Below are 18,572 nucleotides of genomic sequence, written 5' to 3'. Positions count from 1 at the left end.
ATCAGTCCTTCTCCATATAGTTAGCCATCGGGGGGAGGGGGAGAGGTGCTATATTTCTTTCAACTCCAAGAGAGGAATAACTCAATGTTCTTGTTGAACGATTGCATTCCCTGACCAGGAATCAAACCCAGGCTATAGCAATAAGAGCACTGACTCCTAACCACTAGACCACCAGTCCTCCTCAATCAGTGAATTCCACAATCCTCCAACGTGTGCCCCAGAAGTTAATGGAACGAGCGTGATTTACACCAGCTGAGTATCTGGCCCTCACACTGTTAAGGCATTCCTGTTTCCAAACACTTCTTCCTCAGGGAAGCACTGGATTCATTCTGAAAACAATATAGGTGTTTAAACATCTCAGGCAATGTATTATTTTGCAAGGAGCTGTTTAAATGCCATTCAGAAAACCTGACAATGTGTAACTAAACATCAGTCACACAACAACCCGTGGTGCTACCAGTACATGGAACGTGATACATGATCTGGGAAATTTAAAACACATTAAAAAACACTACCACTAGGAAAACAATTCAGGTTGGGGGAATTTACTGCCCAATTATTATGCGACCAATTATTGGATAGAGTCGACAAATATTTCCTTCCCTTTCTTCTGCTCTTGTGTTGGCACGGCTACCCTGGGCTTGGAGAAGTTGGAATTCCTGCCAGGCTGCTTGGCACTTCTTTAATTGCCAATTTTAGGGCAGTAAATTAGCAGGGTTTTTCATGTTGTTTTACTTCTAATTTTATCAGACATACAGCCACTTGGCACACTCAACTGCACTCTCTCTTCCATGCAAGTTCACAGTGCCTCCATAAAAATGCCCTCATTGAAATGTAACTTAACTTTAAAAGAGTTACATAAAGCAATGTGCTGACTAAATGTGCTAGTACAGCGCATTGAGAGACTGTGAATTCCAATTTCAGCCATGCCAGTCATTTGGCATTAAAATATGCACCAGCTGTGAGTGTTTGGATCTCGATAAGTCAGAGAGTGCTGGAAAGCTGACAAGATACTGCTGTGAAAATGTTTTCAGCCCCCTAATCTCTGCTCCGTCTCTCCTTTTTCATATTTTGCTACCCATGTTGGTGTATAATGTATGAAAAAATAAATGCGAAATCCCAGGAGGATGTGACACTGAGTGTTTATAGGGCTTGTGAGATAGAGTCCAGAACTGTGCAAGCAGCAACGCTGCTTTGATGGGTTCTCTATGGTCATCCTTTATAAATTGCTAATTTATTTTCTCACAAGAGAGAGACTTCCTATGAGCAAAACTGGGAGATGTAACAATGTCAAGGGGAGCAGAAGTGAAATTCCAAGCAGGGTCCTGCAGATTGGACTACACAGGTATAAACTGCAATTAGAAGGTCTGTAGGAAATTGTTCATACAAAAAAGGTAAAATGTTTTAATTTTATTGATTTATCAGTAAAACAAATAATCCTGTAAACTGTTTTGAGCGAAGACTCTCTCTCTCTTTCTCACATTAACTCTCCATATTCATAGCCACATTAACTCTCCTACACAAGCAGCCAGATTCTAACCTGCTGAGGAGGGCATAGCTGTATGCTTTCCATCTGTTCTACTTAGTCAACAAGATGCTCTGGGCCTTACTCTGCTGTTCTAGAATCAAATCTTCCTTTCCTATGGCAACTGTCCTCCCAGCTACGCAAGGGGGGTAAGTGAGAGGGGAAAACCTGCAACTGCAACTTCACAGCACAGCCTGAGCCTTCCGTAGCAGAAGCCAAATAGGGGCTGTTTATATGGCGTGAACCACTGTGCTCTTCATGGTGTTTTATGCTGTTTTGGGGTTTAACACATCCCAGTGCGGAGGATCTGTACAAGGCTGTCCACACCATTTATCCCTTACGGTTAAATTCTGTACACTCCTCTGCCATTTGGAGAGCAGGACATATATGGTCCCAGTGGGCTGACAGGAGGCAGCATTCCTTGAGCTCACCACAGGAATACAACTTCTTTCCCAGGTAATCTTGCCCAGGTACTCTTTATATGCCAGCATCCATGGGAGTTTTAGGAGCTGGCCAATAGAGAACCAGGAGTTTGGTGACTACACAGGTCATTCCATCCTTCTCTCAACAAAGGGAAAGAATGATGTAGAAGGACCAGTTGGTGGGAATAGCTGCTGTGGGATCACTTTCATGACATTCTGCAGCCAAGGAAGTGAAGACCACTGCAGAGTTCCTTAATGTCCAGATGAGTTTCTTGGGGGTGAGGATTGGGGAGAGGATTTTGGCCCTAATACAGGGCTCCCCTGAACTGGAGAGAATGCCATCCTTTAATGTGAACTACATAAGGATAAAAAATATGAGTGTATCCAAAAGGAGCAAATATATACCCACCTATTTATAACAACTCCATGTTATTTCTGTGAATGCAGCTTTGGCTAGCAAGACACTATTTTGATACAATATTATCTGATACTAAGTAGTAGGAGGATACTAATTACAGACCCTGGCATGAAAGAGAATCTGTCACAGTATGTCCTTGTTCTCAGCTGAGCTACACGGGGTAAAAATACAAATAAAATAAATTAAAATATACACCTAGAATTGTCAGTCAGCAAAAGCACTGTTTTGAAATCATAGCACCATGCCACCAATGCAAAGGTCATTTTGCATAAAACTGTGAGCAAAACTAGATGGAAGTTATTTTATCTGTCACGAACAGGAAACGATTTGTGTTTCTATGGAAGGAAAGAAAAGGTCTAACAGTCACCATTTAGAAGCAAAAATGTAATAAATTGCCACGGTTAGATCCAGAATAGTTTCCAATTTCAAGCCAAGGTCGTGCAGCCTTATATGGTAATCAGAGCAGACTAATGATGACGTAAATCCACAACGAAGGATGATGATGTTGTGTGCAAGGGAAACAATTACTTGGGAATTTCACATTTATATCAGCAGTGATCTGTTTTATACACTCCAGAAGTATGAAATTTAGAAATTATAACTGATATTCATGAGAACCCTTCACCTGTTAATCAGAGAGTGCATTATAGCATTTTCAGAAGCATGCCAGCCTCATTAATTAGTCCTCTTAAAAATGTAATAGATGAGTACATACATTTGTCTCTTACTTTGGACTGTAATTTCCATTCCTAAAAAATAATAATATATTATTGTAGATGGGGTTGTCTGATACTTTCCCATTATAAGTCCCTGTTTTCAATAGCTTAGAATTTTGCCATACAAACTGTTTGGGGTTAAATTTTCCAAGCTGGATGTTTGCCTCAGGCTGAATTGTTCTGGCAAATTAAGCTGAAAAGGGTCAACAGTTTCTAAGAACAAGGCTAGGGGATAATACATTATTTTGCCCACATTAAAAAATTCTGGTAACCTTTCTTTTTTTTCCTGAAAAGCTCTAGCACCTCCATTCAGAGACTTGAAATTTGGCAGCTGGGTGGCCTTTGTATCAGGGATGCCACTTTTGTCAACCCTGTGAAAATCCACCCAAATTTGGCCAAGCTATAAGCCTTTTTTAAAAAAAAAACAAATCACAATTTGCACATGCTCAGTAGAATTTAGATAGAGTTTTGCAACTTAAATCCCTGAAGATTCCTTATACAAAGGATTCCTGAGTCTCACCATTACTCTGCTGACAGCAAACAGGTGTACTCTGTGTACACGTCTAGCAAAGTATTCCATCCCTGTCTAGTGATGGTCCAAATAGAGGATGACAACCTACTACTGCCATCAGATACTCCATTAGCACAAGTAGCAGACATGTCTATAGTGAATCTAAAGGTTCCAACCCCACTGATGACTCATGTGCATGTCAATATGAAGCCACATCTTGAAATGTCTGATTTTTCAGTTTTGTTATACCTAGGAAATGACACCAAAAAAATTACATTAACAGAACATTATTAAAGTTGCAAAATCAAGCATTCAAAAGTTAGAAAATGCCAGAACTAGGTTGGGTATGCAACTTTAATTCAGCCCCTTGTGTGTATGCATTGTAAGAGTCTTTCATTACACAATCACATCCTATTTTTTCCACTAATAGTGTCTTTTTGTGTCTATTATATATTAAGAGACAATCAGGCTTTACTCATAGTTAAAACTGTATAAATACTGCAAATAAGTGGCCCTAGATGTCTAATGATTTGTTTGCATTCACAAATCAGGGAGTTATATCAATATCTAAGTGTTCCATTTGTACCCACAATTAACTGTAAGTGCAAGGATATGGGTACAGTTAATTGCAGACACAAAATGATAAGGAAAGTTCTGTGTCGAATCTAGAGGCCTGCTCTTTAGACCTCAGCCACCTCCTGAGTGTACACAAGTGTGCACACTCTTTTACAGCACTAATGCCTATTAATGTTTGGAAAAGGCTTGTGCAGGTGCTGCTACTCTAACAGGGTGTGCCAAGCTGAATGTGCACAAGGGCAGGCTGAAGGAGACATTTCCATGTGTACGTGCATACCCTGGGCGAGCTCCTCAGCTGCGCTATGCTGATTGACACCAGCTGAGGATCTGACCCAGTGGCAGCTCTAGGTGAAAGTGTTGGATGTGTTGTTTTAGCTCCATATGTACACAATTAATTCAGGACACTTTTGAAAGCATCCCCGCTTTATTCTGCTAGGGCTGCCAGGTTTTAAAAAAAGTCATGTCACTGCTTTGGAGCCCCCTACTGGACTGTGAGGAAATGCACACTACAGACTGAAGGGCTGGAGCAGCGATCCTTTCCATGAGGAAAGGTAATTCCATTCAACTAACAGCTGTGACTGGTGCAGAGAATTTACTTTTCTCTGACTGTATATTCTGTGACATTATTCACTTACCTTTATTGAATACATTTATTTTACGTGGATTTTATTGTCTCATTCTGAAAGGGAGGGAGTTCCAGGTGCCCCAGTTGGAAGAGTCCTTACTGTACGTGTATGTCTCAGATATTTATGAAAACCAAAGATCCAGCCTTAGATTTCTTGGTTCTAAATCAAACAAGGGAGTTCTTCTGCAGGGATAAACCATCACAGCAAGGGCCAGTTAGTTTGTAATAACATTAGTATCATAGATTAACTGACAACAGCGATACCCCCAGTCCATTGTTAATATACACGGCACATATAAACATTCAGCATTTAGAAGTCAGAATACACAGCGCACTGCTGTGATATAATGCACTGGCTCCTTGTGTGCTGTCAACACCGTCCCACTTACTACCTGCTGACAAGGGAGTAGCAACTGTAACACTGTGACACAGAAGTGTCAAGATCACTGAAATTAATACTAGCAGGAATAGTATTTAGCTGGTTGACTCAGGTGTGTGTTATACGATCAGTGGAGTAAGGCAGTATGGCCAGTATTATTTACCATCGAAGAGAAGATGGATTTATTCGGTAAGGTGTCAGGCTTTTATACAAGTATCTATACTTTACACTTGCCATTCATCTGACGATCTCAACTTCCTTTACAAAGGTGCACCTGTTACTATTCCCAGTTTTACAGATGGGAAAGAATGCGACAAAGTGAGATTAGGTGACTTAACCAAGATCAGACTGTGGAAAGTTGCTGATTTTGGAACACACCTGAGGATTCTTGACTCCCAGGCCCCCTGTTCTGACCACTACACACCTAGATGCCCAAAACAAAACCATTTTAATACTGTAACAAACCTGTGGCCATTTAGGGCTTCTCAGTTGTCAGTCTGCTGGATAACATGACCACTCAGAACATGATTGCGAGGTTGGGGAGATTCCACATCCTCCTGCACCAAAACCCCATGCTTCTATTGCTTAACTGAAAGGGAGAATCTTCCAAAGCCATTTTAAGGCTTGTGACACAGCTGAGGAGTTCTGATTCCATCCAGGAGAGGCCAGTAGTAGCCATTTATACCCTCCAGTTCTTCACAATACTTTTATCTACCAGATTGCTACGGCTTCTTTGGGCAAACACAGATGTGGTCTGCATAAGCTATAAAGGCACTTTATAGGAAGGTGGAGGTGACTAAATGAGATGATACTCTTATTCAAATATGTTTTTTTTTAAATAAAATGACATCACTTAATCGGATGTTCAAAATTCCTTGGGTATCCGCAGGTCAGTAAGCATACAGAGGTGACAGGGCCACTACGTAACTACAGACCAAATCATCCTTACTCGAATTACTCCTATGTAGGGGAGAATAACCTGAGAAAATCTGGACTTGAAGTTTTTAAGATGATCATTTTCAAGGGAGCAGGTTGCCCCTCCCAGCAAAGAATTGCCCCTGAATTTGGCTCTCAAAACTCATGGATCTCTTCAGACCTGTGATGGATCTTGGGAAGCCTGCAGTAAGGCAGGGCCATCCGCACAAATTCTGTGTGTCTCTTGCAGAAGCTCTGCTCCCTGAGTGCTGAGTCCCAGACATCACCCTGAGGTACAGGAAGGGGTGGGGGGATCACATAGTAGTGGGGAAACTGGAATACGTTAATTCTGACAGGGTCAGCATTCATGTACTCCAAGGATTCCTTATGAGGCCGGAGGGTGAGTTGTGCTGCTACAAAGGATAGTCAAATCCTTTTGCCCCATCCCAATCTCCCTCCTTACCCACAAGGCACCAATGGAGGGTTTCCACAAGGCCAGAAGGGTGCAGCTTACAACTGGGCTGTCGCTATTCCCATCTAACGACATAGGCTGCAAGTTCTCATGAAAACAGAAACCCCCGACAACTCAAAACGGTGTGTCTGGGCCTCGGGGCTCAGTTATCTGTTGGAGGAACTTACACGCTCCCCCATCACCACAATAGCTGAGTGACTCACAATTGTTGGTCACACAGGAAGTCTGCGGTGGAGCAGAGCATTGCACGCAGGTCGCACAAGTCCTAGGATAGTGCCCTAACCACCGGGTCATCCATTCCAAGAGCCTGACTCACTCTGTTGGAGAAAGAGAGAGAGAGAGCGCACCCATGCACAGTACCCAAGGGAGTGCCTGGAGGCATTTAGTGCAGGAAGCTTCTAAGCGGTGCTGGAAGAAGCAGACTTACTGCAGCAGCTACCTCTCCACACAGCCCTGCAGTTGCTTGCATAGAAGGAGGACCATACCCACATTCTACCCCTCCAAGACACTCCCCCATCGCTGCCAAGGAGAGTCACCGCTCCCGGTGGCTCTGAGGGCCTCATCCAAAGCTCGTTGGATTCAATGGCAGTTTTTCCCTGGATTGATGGACAATGGGCGTGGAAGCAGCCACGTTATAACTGTCTCTTATGCAGAACCATTAACAAGGGCTACCTGCTCCTAACTTCACCCTGCCTGACCTTCACAGCCTGACTCTGCATGCTTTGGAGCCAATGGCAAAACTCCCATTGGCCTCAGTGGGGGCCATTGTAATCTCGATGTACTGCAATAGGATTGAAGTGGGACAACTGACCAAATCATAGAATATCAGGGTTGGAAGGGACCTCAGGAGGTCATCTAGTCCAACCTCCTACTCAAAGCAGGACCAATCCCTAGACAGATTTCTGTCCCAGTTCCCTAAATGGCCCCCTTAAGGATTGACCTCACAACCCTGGGTTTAGCAGGCCAATGCTCGAACCACTGAGCTAGTGCTCCCCCACTGTGAGGGAAGCACTAGCCATAAGAAGCATACCTCATTGGTGTTCAAGAAATCAAGTGGGAGTGGCACTGAACTGATTCACGGTAAATTGTGAGCATATTTGTTTTTACATCAGAGACGAATTCAGAGTGCAAGGTTTTCACAGCTGCCACTGCTGTTGCTTGTCGCTTGGAGAAAAGCTGTTCCACTTAAAAACTCAATTTTTGGTTGTTGCTTAGCCCTGTCTCCAAAAAATTACCTCTGGTATTAAAATTTCTCATGAACAGCCTGAGCGAAAACGTAATTTGGAGCAGGCTGCAATCCCCATTCTTATCCCGGGCAGTACCTTGCTCCTATTAAAGCCAATGGGAATAAACCTGGTGTAAGAAACTGCTTAATATGGCCAAAATGTCAGAATCTTGTCCACAGGGTTTTGTTAAATAAAGTCTTATTAAAGGCTACTGGGACATTTTTAAGTTAACCAGACATAAAAGAAGCAATATGGGGTATTTTTCACTTGGTAGGGAATTGGTTCATTTCATGTTTCTTTCTTGCATCGATAAAGACCAGGATTTTTTTTTTCCAGTTTCATCCTGGATCCCCCACCCCCCACACCTTTTTCTACCACTAATGATAGAGAAGTGGGATATTTTAAAAAGAAAAAAACGCTAAAGCTTCTTAGTATCCCAGACAGACAAGACTAGGCACCTGTATTAGCCTTATCCTAGCATGTGCTTATGTTCAATGTGCCAGAAAAGTCACGTTTTGGTTTTAAATACGTCTCTCTCATGGACAAAATCTGAGGTTGTCAGTTATTGTACATTCATGCTACCTGAACATCTTGCTTTTTGCTAAAGTTTTGATGCACAAGCAATATCAACATCTGTTTCAAGGATCTCTGCTGGAATTGCATGTTCATGCAGCCAAATTGCCTATGCTTCCACTGAGGAAACGGCTATTTATTTTATGCCGCCATCTGGGTTCTAAATAGTCTGTTTTGTCATTTGGTGGTCTTGTTTTCAAAGCTTATTTTTAAGTATAAAATTTGATGCCTACATAAGTAATTTCTTCTGTAAATGGCATATGGGTTTTTTATAATCAAACTCGTGAATAAATGTTTCAGAAGTGGTTTGCAATGTCAGAGTCAAGTCATAAATATTTTGGAACTAAATTTAATCCCCCAATTGCAATAGCTTGGATGTTTTACATTTACACTTTGTAGAAAAGCAACTTAAAGTCTACAGGGGACATCTGTAGTTGCCTACAGACTTATTTCAAGAATTTACTTCCATAAAAAGAAGGGGTGTTCCAAAATATATTATGGTAGTGATGACCATGGTCAAGTCATCGGCAAGACTGAACCCAGGACCTCTGGGTCTAAAAAAGCCTGGACTTTCTGAACTAAAGGGCCAGGGTCAGCAGCATGAAGGCAGTAGCAGACTCAAACCTTCCTGTGTGGCCTAGCTACTAGAGAAGAAAGGAGGGGGAAATCACACTGTTAGCTTGAGTTCCACTAGCAATGCATCTATGCCAACGTGACACGTATATTCACCGCATCAAATCTGTTCATCAAATTGCTTCCGAAAACGCTACATCCCAGAGTCAAATATCCCAATTCTGGAAGCATCAGGAATCTTTCAAGGCCATTTACAGATGGCGGGAAGTGCAAAATCACAAATGAGAAGGGTGGAATCCCTCTAGTCCCTTCTTGGTTACACTCATAAATCCCGTCATACAGCCGGTAGCCACAGCACCAAAGGCCTACCCTCTGCATCCTCAAACCCACTCCCCCCTGCCTCACCACCGAGTTCCCAAACTCTTTTGTGTGTTTGAGGGGGAGTGTCCCTTCTCACCATGACCCTCCCTTGCCCCCACATCTCCCTATCTCCTGTGTGTGTGAGGTGGGGTGGGGGTGTCTGTCCTCACCTCAACTTCAACCTTCCCCTGATGAGGTGCATTCTCTCTCTCCACCCTGCTGCAGTTCCCTGAAGGATGCTCTCTCACTGCCCCCGCTGCTCAGTTGGGGCTCATTCTCTCCCCATATTTACCTGCTCTGTCGGTGACTCCCTGGGGAAGAGGAGGCAAGTCAGGGATCAGCCAGTGCTGTACAGGTTGGTTCCTCTCTGATTAATGGGGCAAACAGCTGGCTAGACTAGAAGCAGAGGATTGCTATGGAGGAGTCAGTGGCTGATGGAGCTCTGCAGTATGGGTGGGACGACTGTGGTAGCTTTTCCCGCCCCATCTCCTCCCACCCACAGCCAGTGACAGACAGGAGAAGCTGTGGTAGCTTTGTTCTGGCTCCTTTTCCACAGCACTGGCTGTTCCCTGCTGTGCCCCCTCACAATTATGGACCTTCAGCATGGGAGGGCACGCAGGGACATGTTATCCCCAGACCATGTCCATCCCTGTGCCAAGGCCCTTTATCACGCTTGCCTTTTACTTCAATTTCAAGCTGTCTCTCCCCACTGACAAGCTCTGCTCAGCTCAGCCCTGACTCTCCGCTTGCCCCTTGTTCACTTCACCAAATCCTCATGCCTAACTGCCACTTTCTCCTCCTTCTTCCATGCCTTCGCTTGTGCAGCCCCCTACACCTTGAACTCCCTTTCGGACCACCACATTCCTCCTCAAAACACACTTTTTCCATGAAAGCCTTATGTCCTACTCGGCCCTCCAACAATCATTTGAAAACCTCAAGCCTATGGAATTGAGGGCACAGGCCAAAAATAATCTCCCGGTCACTTTGCTTCCCGCTGCCTCAGCTTTGTCCTAACTTTGCCTGTTCAGACAACGTTCCTTAGAGCAAGGGATTGTTCCTTCATCCATGTCAGTAATGCATCAAGCGTATAGCATCAATGTATCTGAATAAAAAAAGGTGAGGGGATCTCAAACAACACCCACCTGGTGGAGAGGGGGGAACCCACTACAAACTTTCAGTGCTGTAATAACTAGATGAGGATCTGGTAGTTTGTTGACAGCGCTGCATGGAGGGGCGTATATGACGCCTGCCTGCATATCTCCAGGCTCAAGCACCAGCCAAAAGCCCTTCTTTCATTTTCATGAAAACTAAATTCCCTCTGAAACACCAAAAGTTCCCTGAAAGAACAGGTAAAAAAGAATGGAAGGGCAAATGTTTGGGTGCTTCCCCGTCAATTGCTTATGTAACGGCAGCAGAATCAGATGGCCCCTTCATTAATCTCCAGTGATGAGGAAAACAAGGTTTCATTATTGATTAGACAATGTTTATAAAGCACTCTGACGAGGTAATGTGCCGTAGAAGGGCTAAGTATTGTTATGATCCACCCAGTCTATCCTTCCTTGTCATCAAGCTGCTGTACACTCAATAGGCCTGATAATGTGACTGGCTGTGAATTTGCTTCCCCAGTCTTTGATGGAAGAGAAAAAGAAGTAAATCACATACCCAACTCATAGGAGACAGCTAATGTCTACATGTGAGCAAGTCCCTCCCTGCCTGGAGAGATACTATTCAACTACAGAAGATTACATTAAAGTGACTAAGTGTCCTGACTTAAACTCATAAAAAGGAAATTCTGAGTTATAGATTAACCTAGCTGTATACCCTTTAACTCTAATTTTAAATGACACCAGCTGATATGTGGAAAGCCCATGTACCATGTGTACTGTAAATATCTTGGCACAATATGGTGAACTAAGGATGGCGTTTTAGATCCAACTTTGAATTTTCTGGTTCGTGTGGTCTTGACAGACTCTTAATATATCTTTACGTAGCCATTGTGGTTTACTTTCATTTTTTTTTAACTGAATAAAAGAGAAAGGAGGATTTTTTTTTTGTTAAATGTAGACTATTTTATTGAAGTAACTGAACATGAGAATTGCCACAATAGATCAAAGAAACTCCTGTGGGTTTACCCTGTGCATTCTTTACTATTCATATTGTTTAACCAATAGACCATAACAGCTCGTTTGGAGCCATTAGGTCTATTGTGTAAATATCTGGTTAGGGGCTCTTTAACGTGTGTTATCGACACTACAGATCGTAATGGCTGCTTTGGAGCTGTTCGTCTCTTTCATTTTTAATCTGTAAAGTCCTGACTGTTTTGAAGGCACTTTATGGGCCCAGTAGGCTGTTTGAGCCTATGGTTTAGGGGTATTTGGGAATTGCTTAATATGAGAATTTGTGACATCATAGGCCATAAAGGACAAGATGCAAATATTTTTAGAACTATAATAGTTAGGGGACCAGATTTTCAGAGGTACGAGTCACATGTATAGGGGACAACTGGGCTAGAAGGGAGCTATGAGGGGTTAGGACAGGAAGAGAGAAAAGGATGCCTATATCTTACACTTCTTGATGCAGTTCTGCAAAAGTCTACCATCCACTTTCCCGGGGTGAAAAATAAACACACAGCTGTGAGGTCTTTGTTGGGGGATGGAGAGGGGGCAGGGCTGGTGCTACCATTAAGGCGAACTAGGCGGTTGCCTAGGGTGCCAAGATTTGAGGGCGTCAAAAAGCGGTGCCCCCAATTTATTTATTTTTTTACAGTGTTCCTCCCCGAGCGCACGGTCGCCGCTCCACTTCTCCCGCCTCCCAGGCTTGCAGTGCCAATCAGCTGTTTGGCGCTGCAAGCCTGGGAGGAGAATTAGAGCAGGGGCGGCGTGCTTGGGGAGGAGGCAGAGCAGAGGTGAGCTGGGGTGGGGTGGGGAGGTGCTGCACGGCTTCCCGGGCCGAGGGGGTGGGGAGCTGCCATGGGGGTGCCTCAGGACGGGGGTGAGCTGCCGTAGGGCTCCCCAACCCTGCTATCCTCTGCTATGCCCCCTCCCCAAGCAGGCCGTCGCTGCTCCACTTCTCCCGCCTCCCAGGCTTGCGGCGCCAATCAGCTGTTTGGCGCCACAAGCCTGGGAGGGGAGGAGAATTAGAGCGGGGCTGGCATGCTGGGGGGAGGAGGCGGAGCAGAGGTGAGCTGGGGTGGGGAGCTGCTGCACGGCTCCCCGGGGGGGGCAGCTGCCGTGGGGGGGCACCTCAGGGCGGAGGGGGGCTGCCGCAGGGCTGGGGGCGGCGCAAGGTGGAAGTTTCGCCTAGGGCACGAAACTTCCTTGCACCGGCCCTGGGAGTGGGAGGATGTCGAATTATTTCTCAAACAGGGGAAGGCTCCCCTCCCCCAGGCAAGCAGCTAGCCCTTTCAAGGTAAGACCTTATAACTGATGATTTGAAAAGTTTTTCCTCCTGCCATGCTGTTCCGCTCCTGCATTCCTGTGGAGCCGACAGATGAAGCTGTAAGCCTGCTTGCCTCCCTGCATCTAATCTTGATACTCCTCAGCAGCAGGGAAGGCGGGCAAATGTTCGCTAGCAGTTGCTGGCAAAGAAGCGCAGCTTGATCTAAACTGGATGACGCCATTGCATGTGTAAAACAACCATTTGAGCAACTGCTAGCGTGGTAGGATTTTGAGTTGCTTTTAAGCTTTTGCTAGCGAACTAGCTCCAGCTCTGGTGTTTGACCAGTCTATTGCTAGGAATGATCAGCTCTATCTCATAGCTTATTGCAAGTTAGCAAGTGAGGTTTGAATGTGACCTTAACAAATAAGCAAAGTTCTGCCTCATGCTGCATGAGCATTAAATATCTCCTGACATTTTTTGATAAGAGTAAGGATTTCTCCCTGTGGTTTTGGGCCAAAATTTCTCTCTGTACTGTTGTGCAGCATGCCAATTATTGGAGGCTCTCCAGCCCAGAAATCACTGCATTTCTGCAGGTGCTACAGTAGTTTTCACGCACTTCGGGAACTTGCACATCAAAGAACCAGTTCTTGAGAAAGCAGCTGGAAGCTGCTGTCTGTCTCCTCAGCCCAGGAAGGATTAAACCCCACAACCGGCATCCATTCAGGTCCTTTCTTCAGGGCACTGTTCGTTTGTTGCACCAACTATCCTTAGCAAACCCCAAAATAAAACCATTTGATATACTTCCAACAGCTACTTTCCCTGACCCAAGGGCTTCCTTGGGTCAATCTCCCTCCTTCTAGAAGTTTCTTCCTAGAGACAGTCTGTCTAGATACCAACATCTGCTTTCTGTAGCTCCTCTCCTCAATCTGAGTTCTTTCAATCTTTATGGGAATCAGGCACTCCTTGGGCAATCATCCAAACCCTTCCCAGCTATGTCTGAACATTCCCTCTTCCAGGCCCAAAGACTTGTTCTTAAAGGGGCTACATGTCAGGACAGGGCTGGCTGGCCCAAGACCCTTAATGGGGCAAAGCACCCTGCTACAGGGCCTAAGTGAAATGATCTCCTAAATGGAAATGTCATAGAATTATCATGCAGGTGAAAGTCATCTGCATTTTCAGCAAAGGATTCCCCACACACAGAGGCGTAGTGAGCGCCCTCCGTACCCTCCGACCGGAGGGGGCCCCGCAAGGAAGGGGGCCCCTAAAAGTGGCAAAATAAATACCGCATTCCAGTTTCTGCATTGTAAGGGGCCCCGTCCGGACATATGTTTGGAGGGGGCCACGTTCTTTGTTGCTACGGCCCTGCCCACACATGTACATGTGATCTCTCCATCACCCTCTTTCCAGCTTAGAGGGGATGCGGAGAAAAATCTTGCTTGCTTGAGTAGTCCCATTAGCCAGATCTTCAAAAGTATTTAGGCATTGGGAGTGGGAGATAGGAGCCTAAATATATTTTGAGGATTTGGGCCATTGTCTTCACCAGTATTATTCACATGGGCATGCTGAGCAGGATTTAGCCAGTTACTTATACAAAAGTGGCAGGCCCAGTTGGGTCCTCAGTTTCATTCACATCCTCCTTGGCAGACATTGTCCTTTCTTCTACTGTCCACCATTCCCTCATGGGACCAGCCATCACAATTTATCAAACCCCATTTAATTCAGGAGACTGCCTTATATTAAAGTGACCAGCCCCCTTTAAAATAACATGAAGATAGAGTTTCTTAGGGCCTGTCTACATTAAAGAAAATTGCACTGGGGTAGCCATACTAAGTAATGTAGATACATTGGTTTAAACGCCTAATGTAGAGTCAAGCCTGTGCTGGAGCAGGTGAAGCAAAGCCACTGGCTGCAGAATGCTGCTCTACCCTGCATGGCTTCTTTTCCACACAGCACCTGCAAAACATCCACGTGGCTTGTTGGGCACGCAGGAAAAGCAAGCCGGACAAGGGCCAAGTTGCTGAGATAGGAGCACACTCATCAGGAAGCTCTTACTGAAGAGACGTGGAAGATGTGTAGTAAAACTCACATAGCACCGCCATGGGCAGGGAACCAATGGCTGCATGGCTACTGGCCTTGTCCTGCTACCAAGGCAAGGTGGTGAGGTATTGCTGGAGAGCATGAATGGAAAATTCCTCTACATAAGTAGCCACGATCTATAGGAACAGGGCCCAGTGACTTGCAGATCCCCAAGACCATGCTTTATTCTCTGGTCCTAGCCTACTAGCACCATGGACCGAGGGGAGAAAATGAACAGATCCTGAAGCTGAGTTAAGGCCTGGAAGCTGTTTCTCCCCCTGGCTGTGCAGAAGGGAGCACAGGGCCTCTCTTCTCTTGGGCTGTGATTATTGGGTGGCTTGCTTTGCCAAGATGAAAAATGGGTCAGCTCGTTAGCAGGATTGATTGAGGTCCTGGACAAAAACTATGACATCTCATGAGAGCATGTCAATGCTCACAAGCTACTTTGCTGGACAGCAAAAGTCTAGGGCCTCTGTGGACTTGGGTTCCAGCAGTTCCCGAGTGAGAGCCTGCAGCGTGCATCCTCCCTCTTCGGCGGTCCGCCCTGACTGAACTGGGCTGCTCCCTTTTATACTGATGCTCCAGTTGGAGCATGCCCAGCAGGGGCGAGGTGGCATGGCTTTCTGTGACCAAAGTACGGGGTTAACCCCTCCTTGTCCAGTGCAGTGCGAGTACACCCCATCACAGGAACATTCGGGCAATCGAGTTTCACTGGCACAAATGATCAGGAAAAGCAAATTTTAGATTGGCACACCTACATTCTTTCTATGAACATTCACAAAAAGAACATGATTGTTATGCTCACCCAATCAGAGAATAGAAACAATATCATGTGTCTTAAGTGACCAATCACAATTAAGCAACACATCACTTCTCCTAAATAGTGAGTCATAGAATTAATAAAAAAAAATTGGGAAACGTTTAATCAAACTAATAACCTTGAGACAACTGGAGTCCTTAGAAAAACAGGCAAATTCAAATAAATTGTAATGAATTATTTTTTTGTGCTATAGTTAATAAAAATGAAGGGCCACATCCTGAAAGGGGAGGAACCCTGCAACTCCCCTGGGATCAATATTTTGTTTGAGTTCAGTAGGTACTGCAGGAGCTCAGCACCTCTCCAGGTTTGGTACTATTACAGAGGACAATCCAATCGGACTAGCAATCTGTAAAATGGAGAGTCTTGTCTTCTTGAAATAACGTTATCTTCTTTTAAAGAGATACCGCACGGCTTTGGTAGTGAAATTAGAAACGACCTTTCTAAGATACCACAGCAGCCACAAAATACACACAGACAAATCTAGTTACATTTTCAGACTAGTTAACTCCGAATCAATATACAATATCAATGTACAGTTCTGATATCAGGGATTGGGGAGGATTGAAACGTGAAAATGCCATGTTGGATCAAATTATGAGTCAATGTCTGGTCTCCAATTTTGTACATAAGGCTAGATCCTGGCTGAGGGTTGTTTTTTTTTTTAACACCATATTTTGTCACAGATTGTCAATTTATTAGCCCATTGAGTTCAGTTAGACACAAACACCACATTTATAAAAAGAGATTGTGGGATCAACTGACGCATATATGGCAAAGGAAGACATTGTTACTCAATTAGCCTTTTACATTAATATCTTCTCCATCCTGCCACTGTTCTCCAAGCCTCACAAGAACCCTGAGAATACCCACATTTCCCCATATTCTTCCACCTACCCGTAGAGGCGTACGGCAGGTTGACAGTCTGCTCATTGTAACCAACAAGAGCTCAGCACGCCTGCCTCTAGAAATTAACGCCATTCTGGAACCTGCCAGCAAGGTTTTTGTAGAGGAACATTAAGCACTTCCTTCCCGCAAGGACCAAGCATCCCACCTCTGCATTGCTCCCAGTTTGTGCCAGAAAAGATCAAAGGACAGGTAGCATTTCAAACCTTGTATCCCTGGCATGGTAACAAGATGGAAATAAGTATTTATTGTGCCTTTATACTGTGCCACTAATTATGTTCTTCTCTCTTCTCCGCTCTTTCTAAATTCACACGCAATCCAGTTAGGTGAAATTAACTAAGCAAAGCATCCTTTTCTCAGTATTGTCTACCTCAAGCTTTCAACAATAACAAAAAAAAAAATCACAAATCAGGTCCCCAAAAATCACGAGATTGGCTTAAAAATCATGAGGCTGTTTTTAAAAATGGAGTCTTATTTGCCTTTGAGTTTTTGTGCCTTTTTGGTTCATGTCTTCCAGGTTTTCTCTGCCACCCTCAGGGCAATGAGTTAGCCCTAATTTTTAAAAAACTGAAATGCTCATGACTCCAGGATCTGGGCCGTAAAGAAAAGCATCAAATACTGTGAGAGTTGGCATTACTGTTTATATTAGAAAGTCATAACTTGACTTTGCCCTCAACATTCCTTTTAACAAATGATTTGCAAAATCTTTTCAATTCTCTACATTAACATTAAAAAAATGAAGGGTCATTGAGTAGACTTGGTTATTGTAAAGTTAGGCAGCTGGCTTAGCTGTATATTTACATTAGCTTTATGAAGACGAGGAAACAATTGAGAGATGGTTTGGTTTGGTTCGGTTCACCTCCATAGAACAGACAGCAGACTTGATGCCACAAGCACGCATTTGCAAGTCTCCTAAAGCCTTATCATCATATGCTGTATTAGGTTGTCTTTTTTTACTGCGTAACCATTGCTCTCCTGTACCATTTCTGCCTTCTTGTGACTTGATGAACCACGGTGTAAAAGCTAAAGATCAATAGAGATTTTCTTTTAAAGAGAGCAGCAGCAACTGCATCATACCCAGCAAAAGTAAAGCCTCAGAGAAAAGGTTTTCCTATAGTGCCATCTTGTGGCTCTTGATTATTCTAACGTCTAAGACGTTTTCTAAATGCCTGTAAATTCACTTGATGGAAGCTCTGTTCTTGAGGATGACACACGATTGTATTTGGGGAACTGTGCACACACTGTTTTACAGCTTCCGTCACATTCCACCACCGAGGTGTGGTGGGGGAAAATGTGTGTTGGAGGGATGGAGAAAACATTTCCAATCAATATGCATGCTTTGATTGCCTCCTAATCTATGCCATATCCCCTTCTTTGAGCAAAAAGGGGATTCAAGGCTGGTTCAACCCCATGCAGAATGGCTGGTATTGTTACGAATAGTTCTGTATTGCACAGAGGGAGACTCAGGGATACCAAGATGGTTTAGGGTAATAAGTAAGGTCAGAATCAGGCCCAGACAGGTTTACCGTGTTTACAGAAATGACCCTTACAAAATAGAATTGTAAATTTTTGATAGTCCGGGTAATTAGCAAATATGGGTGATCAATTTTTGTGACATATAACAGCTGATCTAAGTATTTCTCTGTATGAGACTGCACTTAGGACAGGTACCATCACTGTCGTGGCTGTGAATGAATGTTGCGTAATGTGACATTCAAGTGACAGACCTGACCCTGGATAATAGTGAAACGGACACCATGACATGTTTGATACCGAAAGCAATTATCTGATTTCATTTTAACATATCTGAGAGCACAATATTGGTACTGGATAACTACTGATCCAATGTGGTCAAAGGAATCAAACTCGTGATTCGCTTTTTGAGAATGTTAGCCTTCCCCAGTTGGAAAGCAAGGGACCTTTTCAGAGCCAATTTGTAGCAAAAAGCCTTAAACTGTGTGAACGGGACAGAGAAACATGGTGTTTGTACAGTATCTAGCACAATCGGGTCCAGGTTCATGACTAGGGCTTCTAGGTGCTACCACAATACAACTAATGAATTATAATACTAAAAACATGAATGATTAAGATAACACTAAACCAC

This window comes from Malaclemys terrapin, chromosome 9 (assembly GCF_027887155.1).
Source record: "Malaclemys terrapin pileata isolate rMalTer1 chromosome 9, rMalTer1.hap1, whole genome shotgun sequence".
NCBI lineage: Eukaryota > Metazoa > Chordata > Testudines > Emydidae > Malaclemys > Malaclemys terrapin.
Note: the sequence above shows the minus strand (reverse complement) of the source record.